The sequence below is a fragment of the Odontesthes bonariensis genome, chromosome 4 (assembly GCF_027942865.1).
Source record: "Odontesthes bonariensis isolate fOdoBon6 chromosome 4, fOdoBon6.hap1, whole genome shotgun sequence".
NCBI lineage: Eukaryota > Metazoa > Chordata > Actinopteri > Atheriniformes > Atherinopsidae > Odontesthes > Odontesthes bonariensis.
This window is the reverse complement of record NC_134509.1, coordinates 41,903,715-41,914,021: the sequence shown is the minus strand read 5'-3', so window position 1 is coordinate 41,914,021 and position 10,307 is coordinate 41,903,715.

The following is a 10,307-nucleotide window of genomic DNA, read 5'->3' as shown; positions in this document are numbered from 1 at the left end:
CACAGCGGTTTTACCACAGCGGTGTTACCACAGCGGTGTTACCACAGCTCGTTACCACAGCTCGTTACCACAGCTCGTTACCACAGCGGTGTTACCACAGCGGTGTTACCACAGAGGTGTTACCACAGAGGTGTTACCACAGCGGTGTTACCACAGCTCGTTACCACAGCTCGTTACCACAGTGGTGTTACCACAGCTCGTTACCACAGCGGTGTTACCACAGCGGTGTTACCACAGCTCGTTACCACAGCTCGTTACCACAGCGGTGTTACCACAGCGGTGTTACCACAGAGGTGTTACCACAGCGGTGTTACCACAGCGGTGTTACCACAGCGGTGTTACCACAGCTCATTACCACAGCTCGTTACCACAGCGGTGTTACCACAGAGGTGTTACCACAGCTTGTTACCACAGCAGTGTTACCACAGAGGTGTTACCACAGCGGTGTTACCACAGCGGTGTTTCCACAGCGGTGTTACCACAGAGGTGTTACCACAGAGGTGTTACCACAGAGGTGTTACCACAGCGGTGTTACCACAGCTCGTTACCACAGCGGTGTTACCACAGCTCGTTACCACAGCGGTGTTACCACAGCGGTGTTACCACAGAGGTGTTACCACAGAGGTGTTACCACAGCGGTTTTACCACAGCGGTGTTACCACTGCGGTTTTACCACAGCGGTGTTACCACAGCGGTGTTACCACAGCTCGTTACCACAGCGGTGTTACCACAGCGGTGTTACCACAGCGGTGTTACCACAGCTCGTTACCACAGCTCGTTACCACAGCTCGTTACCACAGCGGTGTTACCACAGCGGTGTTACCACAGCGGTGTTACCACAGCGGTGTTACCACAGCTCGTTACCACAGCTCGTTACCACAGCTCGTTACCACAGCGGTGTTACCACAGCGGTGTTACCACAGCGGTGTTACCACAGCGGTGTTACCACAGCTCGTTACCACAGAGGTGTTACCACAGCTCGTTACCACAGCGGTGTTACCACAGAGGTGTTACCACAGCTCGTTACCACAGCAGTGTTACCACAGAGGTGTTACCACAGAGGTGTTACCACAGCGGTGTTACCACAGCGGTGTTACCACAGCGGTGTTACCACAGCGGTGTTACCACAGAGGTGTTACCACAGCGGTGTTACCACAGCTCGTTACCACAGAGGTGTTACCACAGCTCGTTACCACAGCGGTGTTACCACAGCGGTGTTACCACAGAGGTGTTACCACAGCGGTGTTACCACAGCGGTGTTACCACAGCTCGTTACCACAGCGGTGTTACCACAGCGGTGTTACCACAGCGGTGTTACCACAGCTCGTTACCACAGCTCGTTACCACAGCGGTGTTACCACAGCGGTGTTACCACAGCGGTGTTACCACAGCGGTGTTACCACAGCGGTGTTACCACAGCGGTTTTACCACAGCGATGTTACCACAGCGGTGTTACCACAGCGGTTTTACCACAGCGATGTTACCACAGAGGTGTTACCACAGAGGTGTTACCACAGAGGTGTTACCACAGCGGTGTTACCACAGCTCGTTACCACAGCGGTGTTACCACAGCTCGTTACCACAGCGGTGTTACCACAGCGGTGTTACCACAGAGGTGTTACCACAGAGGTGTTACCACAGCGGTTTTACCACAGCGGTGTTACCACTGCGGTTTTACCACAGCGGTGTTACCACAGCGGTGTTACCACAGCTCGTTACCACAGCGGTGTTACCACAGCGGTGTTACCACAGCGGTGTTACCACAGCTCGTTACCACAGCTCGTTACCACAGCTCGTTACCACAGCGGTGTTACCACAGCGGTGTTACCACAGCGGTGTTACCACAGCGGTGTTACCACAGCTCGTTACCACAGCTCGTTACCACAGCTCGTTACCACAGCGGTGTTACCACAGCGGTGTTACCACAGCGGTGTTACCACAGCGGTGTTACCACAGCTCGTTACCACAGAGGTGTTACCACAGCTCGTTACCACAGCGGTGTTACCACAGAGGTGTTACCACAGCTCGTTACCACAGCAGTGTTACCACAGAGGTGTTACCACAGAGGTGTTACCACAGCGGTGTTACCACAGCGGTGTTACCACAGCGGTGTTACCACAGCGGTGTTACCACAGAGGTGTTACCACAGCGGTGTTACCACAGCTCGTTACCACAGAGGTGTTACCACAGCTCGTTACCACAGCGGTGTTACCACAGCGGTGTTACCACAGAGGTGTTACCACAGCGGTGTTACCACAGCGGTGTTACCACAGCTCGTTACCACAGCGGTGTTACCACAGCGGTGTTACCACAGCGGTGTTACCACAGCTCGTTACCACAGCTCGTTACCACAGCGGTGTTACCACAGCGGTGTTACCACAGCGGTGTTACCACAGCGGTGTTACCAAAGAGGTGTTACCACAGCGGTGTTACCACAGCGGTGTTACCACAGCGGTGTTACCACAGAGGTGTTACCACAGCGGTGTTACCACAGCGGTGTTACCACAGCTCGTTACCACAGCGGTGTTACCACAGCGGTGTTACCACAGCTCGTTACCACAGAGGTGTTACCACAGCGGTGTTACCACAGCGGTGTTACCACAGCGGTGTTACCACAGCTCGTTACCACAGTGGTGTTACCACAGCGGTGTTACCACAGCTCGTTACCACAGAGGTGTTACCACAGCGGTGTTACCACAGCGGTGTTACCACAGAGGTGTTACCACAGCGGTTTTACCACAGCGGTGTTACCACAGCGGTGTTACCACAGCTCGTTACCACAGCTCGTTACCACAGCTCGTTACCACAGCGGTGTTACCACAGAGGTGTTACCACAGAGGTGTTACCACAGCGGTGTTACCACAGCTCGTTACCACAGCTCGTTACCACAGCGGTGTTACCACAGCGGTGTTACCACAGCTCGTTACCACAGCTCGTTACCACAGCGGTGTTACCACAGCGGTGTTACCACAGCGGTGTTACCACAGAGGTGTTACCACAGCGGTGTTACCACAGCGGTGTTACCACAGCTCATTACCACAGCTCGTTACCACAGCTCGTTACCACAGCGGTGTTACCACAGAGGTGTTACCACAGCTTGTTACCACAGCAGTGTTACCACAGAGGTGTTACCACAGCGGTGTTACCACAGCGGTGTTTCCACAGCGGTGTTACCACAGAGGTGTTACCACAGAGGTGTTACCACAGCGGTGTTACCACAGCGGTGTTACCACAGCTCGTTACCACAGCTCGTTACCACAGCGGTGTTACCACAGCGGTGTTACCACAGAGGTGTTACCACAGCGGTGTTACCACAGCGGTGTTACCACAGCGGTGTTACCACAGCGGTGTTACCACAGCTCATTACCACAGCTCGTTACCACAGCGGTGTTACCACAGAGGTGTTACCACAGCTTGTTACCACAGCAGTGTTACCACAGAGGTGTTACCACAGCGGTGTTACCACAGCGGTGTTTCCACAGCGGTGTTACCACAGAGGTGTTACCACAGAGGTGTTACCACAGAGGTGTTACCACAGCGGTGTTACCACAGCTCGTTACCACAGCGGTGTTACCACAGCGGTGTTACCACAGCTCGTTACCACAGCGGTGTTACCACAGCGGTGTTACCACAGAGGTGTTACCACAGAGGTGTTACCACAGCGGTTTTACCACAGCGGTGTTACCACTGCGGTTTTACCACAGCGGTGTTACCACAGCGGTGTTACCACAGCTCGTTACCACAGCGGTGTTACCACAGCGGTGTTACCACAGCGGTGTTACCACAGCTCGTTACCACAGCTCGTTACCACAGCTCGTTACCACAGCGGTGTTACCACAGCGGTGTTACCACAGCGGTGTTACCACAGCGGTGTTACCACAGCTCGTTACCACAGCTCGTTACCACAGCTCGTTACCACAGCGGTGTTACCACAGCGGTGTTACCACAGCGGTGTTACCACAGCGGTGTTACCACAGCGGTGTTACCACAGCTCGTTACCACAGAGGTGTTACCACAGCTCGTTACCACAGCGGTGTTACCACAGAGGTGTTACCACAGCTCGTTACCACAGCAGTGTTACCACAGAGGTGTTACCACAGAGGTGTTACCACAGCGGTGTTACCACAGCGGTGTTACCACAGCGGTGTTACCACAGCGGTGTTACCACAGCGGTGTTACCACAGAGGTGTTACCACAGCGGTGTTACCACAGCTCGTTACCACAGAGGTGTTACCACAGCTCGTTACCACAGCGGTGTTACCACAGCGGTGTTACCACAGAGGTGTTACCACAGCGGTGTTACCACAGCGGTGTTACCACAGCTCGTTACCACAGCGGTGTTACCACAGCGGTGTTACCACAGCGGTGTTACCACAGCTCGTTACCACAGCTCGTTACCACAGCGGTGTTACCACAGCGGTGTTACCACAGCGGTGTTACCACAGCGGTGTTACCAAAGAGGTGTTACCACAGCGGTGTTACCACAGCGGTGTTACCACAGCGGTGTTACCACAGAGGTGTTACCACAGCGGTGTTACCACAGCGGTGTTACCACAGCTCGTTACCACAGCGGTGTTACCACAGCGGTGTTACCACAGCGGTGTTACCACAGCTCGTTACCACAGAGGTGTTACCACAGCGGTGTTACCACAGCGGTGTTACCACAGCGGTGTTACCACAGCTCGTTACCACAGCGGTGTTACCACAGCGGTGTTACCACAGCTCGTTACCACAGAGGTGTTACCACAGCGGTGTTACCACAGCGGTGTTACCACAGAGGTGTTACCACAGCGGTTTTACCACAGCGGTGTTACCACAGCGGTGTTACCACAGCTCGTTACCACAGCTCGTTACCACAGCTCGTTACCACAGCGGTGTTACCACAGAGGTGTTACCACAGAGGTGTTACCACAGCTCGTTACCACAGCTCGTTACCACAGCGGTGTTACCACAGCGGTGTTACCACAGCGGTGTTACCACAGAGGTGTTACCACAGCGGTGTTACCACAGCGGTGTTACCACAGCTCATTACCACAGCTCGTTACCACAGCTCGTTACCACAGCGGTGTTACCACAGAGGTGTTACCACAGCTTGTTACCACAGCAGTGTTACCACAGAGGTGTTACCACAGCGGTGTTACCACAGCGGTGTTTCCACAGCGGTGTTACCACAGAGGTGTTACCACAGAGGTGTTACCACAGCGGTGTTACCACAGCTCGTTACCACAGCGGTGTTACCACAGCGGTGTTACCACAGCGGTGTTACCACAGCTCGTTACCACAGCGGTGTTACCACAGCGGTGTTACCACTGCGGTTTTACCACAGCGGTGTTACCACAGCGGTGTTACCACAGCGGTGTTACCACAGCTCGTTACCACAGCGGTGTTACCACAGCGGTGTTACCACAGCGGTGTTACCACAGCGGTGTTACCACAGCGGTGTTACCACAGCTCGTTACCACAGCGGTGTTACCACAGCGGTGTTACCACAGCGGTGTTACCACAGCGGTGTTACCACAGCTCGTTACCACAGCTCGTTACCACAGCTCGTTACCACAGCTCGTTACCACAGCTCGTTACCACAGCGGTGTTACCACAGCGGTGTTACCACAGCGGTGTTACCACAGCGGTGTTACCACAGCGGTGTTACCACAGCGGTGTTACCACAGCTCGTTACCACAGAGGTGTTACCACAGCTCGTTACCACAGCGGTGTTACCACAGAGGTGTTACCACAGCTCGTTACCACAGCAGTGTTACCACAGAGGTGTTACCACAGAGGTGTTACCACAGCGGTGTTACCACAGCGGTGTTTCCACAGCGGTGTTACCACAGCGGTGTTACCACAGAGGTGTTACCACAGAGGTGTTACCACAGCGGTGTTACCACAGCTCGTTACCACAGAGGTGTTACCACAGCTCGTTACCACAGCGGTGTTACCACAGCGGTGTTACCACAGAGGTGTTACCACAGAGGTTTTACCACAGCGGTGTTACCACAGCGGTGTTACCACAGCTCGTTACCACAGCGGTGTTACCACAGCGGTGTTACCACAGCTCGTTACCACAGCTCGTTACCACAGCGGTGTTACCACAGCGGTGTTACCAAAGAGGTGTTACCACAGCGGTGTTACCACAGCGGTGTTACCACAGCGGTGTTACCACAGAGGTGTTACCACAGAGGTGTTACCACAGCGGTGTTACCACAGCGGTGTTACCAAAGAGGTGTTACCACAGCGGTGTTACCACAGCGGTGTTACCACAGCGGTGTTACCACAGAGGTGTTACCACAGCGGTGTTACCACAGCGGTGTTACCACAGCGGTGTTACCACAGAGGTGTTACCACAGCGGTGTTACCACAGAGGTGTTACCACAGAGGTGTTACCACAGAGGTGTTACCACAGAGGTGTTACCACAGAGGTGTTACCACAGCGGTGTTACCACAGCGGTGTTACCACAGAGGTGTTACCACAGCGGTGTTACCACAGCTCGTTACCACAGCGGTGTTACCACAGCGGTGTTACCACAGCGGTGTTACCACAGCGGTTTTACCACAGCGATGTTACCACAGCGGTTTTACCACAGCGGTGTTACCACAGCGGTGTTACCACAGCGGTGTTACCACAGAGGTGTTACCACAGCGGTGTTACCACAGCTCGTTACCACAGCGGTGTTACCACAGCGGTTTTACCACAGCGGTGTTACCACAGCGGTGTTACCACAGCGGTGTTACCACAGCTCGTTACCACAGCTCGTTACCACAGAGGTGTTACCACAGCTCGTTACCACAGCTCGTTACCACAGCGGTGTTACCACAGAGGTGTTACCACAGCTCGTTACCACAGCGGTGTTACCACAGAGGTGTTACCACAGCTCGTTACCACAGCGGTGTTACCACAGCTCGTTACCACAGAGGTGTTACCACAGCGGTGTTTCCACAGCGGTGTTTCCACAGCGGTGTTTCCACAGCGGTGTTTCCACAGCGGTGTTACCACAGCGGTGTTACCACAGAGGTGTTACCACAGAGGTGTTACCACAGCTCGCTACCACAGCGGTGTTACCACAGCGGTGTTACCACAGAGGTGTTACCACAGCGGTGTTACCACAGCGGTGTTACCACAGAGGTGTTACCACAGCGGTGTTACCACAGCGGTGTTACCACAGAGGTGTTACCACAGAGGTGTTACCACAGCGGTGTTACCACAGCTCGTTACCACAGCGGTGTTACCACAGCGGTGTTACCACAGCGGTGTTACCACAGCGGTTTTACCACAGAGGTGTTACCACAGAGGTGTTACCACAGCGGTGTTACCACAGCGGTGTTACCACAGAGGTGTTACCACAGCGGTGTTACCACAGCTCGTTACCACAGCGGTGTTACCACAGCGGTGTTACCACAGCGGTGTTACCACAGAGGTGTTACCACAGCGGTGTTACCACAGCGGTGTTACCACAGCGGTGTTACCACAGCGGTGTTACCACAGCTCGTTACCACAGCGGTGTTACCACAGCGGTGTTACCACAGCGGTGTTACCACAGCGGTGTTACCACAGAGGTGTTACCACAGCGGTTTTACCACAGCGGTGTTACCACAGCGGTGTTACCACAGCGGTGTTACCACAGCGGTGTTACCACAGCGGTGTTACCACAGCTCGTTACCACAGCGGTGTTACCACAGCGGTTTTACCACAGCGGTGTTACCACAGCGGTGTTACCACAGCGGTGTTACCACAGCTCGTTACCACAGCGGTGTTACCACAGCGGTGTTACCACAGCTCGTTACCACAGCAGTGTTACCACAGAGGTGTTACCACAGAGGTGTTACCACAGCGGTGTTTCCACAGCGGTGTTACCACAGCGGTGTTACCACAGAGGTGTTACCACAGAGGTGTTACCACAGCGGTGTTACCACAGCTCGTTACCACAGCGGTTTTACCACAGCGGTGTTACCACAGCGGTGTTACCACAGCGGTGTTACCACAGCGGTGTTACCACAGCGGTGTTACCACAGCTCGTTACCACAGCGGTGTTACCACAGCGGTGTTACCACAGAGGTGTTACCACAGCTGTTCTCTTCTTTTTTTCGGGCCGGTGTTCTCTTCTTTTTTTTGGGAGGGGGGGGGGGGCGGTGTTCTCTTCTTTTTTTTGGGCCAGTGTTCTCTTTTTTTCTTTTTTTTGGGCCGGTGTTCAGTCATTGCAGTGGGTTGATTACATGCTGCTACTGTCCCTGCACCGCCTCCACTGGCAGCTCTCCTTTTTATTTATTCGTTTTGTTTTTGCAGACGCATCCAGTCAGAACACGCCAGTGCACTCGGTCAGTGGTGTTTGAAAGATCAAGTGTGGCACGGAGAAGTCTAGAATTAAAGAGGAAAGCTCTGGAAACAGACGCAGCCAAATATGCAAATATTGGAAACTTTTTCACTAAAATGAGCTCACGGTTTGTAACATCGAATGAGGACGATGAAACGGGTAATATGTTGAACTCTACCTGCAAACCTGTTCAACTGAAATAATTATCAACTCCATGAAATGCGTGACGTTGTGGCACATAACGTGACGTTATATCATTTAAATAATAGTATGATGCGACGCCACATAGCTGGGAAACTTTGTCTTGTAGAAGACGCAGCACCGAGCACCAGCCATGAGCCCACAGGTCCAGAGTGGGCAGGCAGGATTGAGTGAATATTATTAGAATTAATATAATGAAAAGTATGGTGTAGACTGGCTCTATATGAAAAGTGCCATGAGACGCTCGATGATTCAGCACAACATTAATGAAACTGACCTGAACTGATCAGAAGGCTCTGTAAAAAAGGGAGATTTGGGCTTCTGACCATTTTTAAAATGGGATTTAGTGTCAGAAGCAGAGCCAGGAGTGATGAGGGGACTGCGTGTGTGAACAAGCATTAGTTCCAATATAACCACTTTCTATAGTAGTGACCCGTTATATTTTTATCATTAAAAGTAAGATGGTAAATACCCAAAGCCCACAACTGAAAGGGAATAGGATTAAAGTAATATGAAATAAACCTGCATATTTTGCCATTGAAAATATCTTAATTGGTTAAGTCATAATGTGTTTTCCATATCAAATGTAAGGTTATAATGACATGATTTTAATAATAATTTGTGATCTAAAGTGGGCCGGTCTGAGGCATGAAACTCCAGGGCTGAAAATGAGTCCCACTCCGGCCCTGCGTGGATTAAATAACATAGTGTAATTTTGTCCTGTGTTCACTTTTACAGCCAATAATACATTTTGTAACACAAGGCAAAGCATCAAAATGTTAGAAATGTACACAGGAACACATTAGATGGAAGAATAACTCTAGTCCTGATTTTATGGGAACTGTGATTTCGACATGTAGTCTGAGCTATGTTCAGAACTCGCATCAGCATCTTTTTCTTCTTTGAAAACACGATGCAATCAGCCTCCAGATGCTGCAGCCTCCAAATGATTAAAGGGGAAATTTTTAAAGGGGTTTTTAAACCTGGACCTTATTTCTGCCATAAAATACCTTCATCTACTCACCGATAACAGTTGGTGAAAGTCGGCGTCCTTCGGAAGATATTTAGATCCCTGGAGCTCCACCGCTCCGCTCAGTTCCGCTCCGGTCAACCCGCTCCGCTCAGTTCCGCTCCATTCCACTCTGCTCCGGTGAAACCGCTCCAGCTGCTCTAATGTTAAAGAAGGAGCATCCATCCGGGGACATACTCCGTGGCGCACGTGTAGCGGGTTCGTTGCGTAACACAGCGAACATTTTTTTGAAGTGTAGGCTGGGTGGATTTGTGCATGCCCGAGGTGTGCGCGGTACCGGAGCGGAACCGGAGCGGAACCGGAGCGGAACTGGAGCGGCCATTTGATAAAAACTCGCTCCACTTTTTGAACTAACAGTGCAATAGTACACCTTCATTCATTCATTGGTCGTAAAGTGTTGGTGAAATAAAGACTTATTCAGAGGCTGTATTGTCTCTGCCCTGTTCTCTCCTGTTACATGGAGATATGCCGATCTCCAGGGATCTAAATAATAACATTTTACCAAACTGTTATTGGGGAGTATATGAAGGTATGCAGGAAATAAATACTGATGATAGGCTACTAACTAACTGATGGCAGGCTACTAACTAACTGATGATAGGCTACTAACTAACTGATGGCAGGCTACTAACTAACTGATGATAGGCTACTAACTAACTGATGATAGGCTACTAACTAACTGATGATCACTTTGTTATGATGCATAACCATAGCAACAAGGTGGTTTACAACAGGGAGCAGCTGAATAACATTGGAAAAGCAGAAAT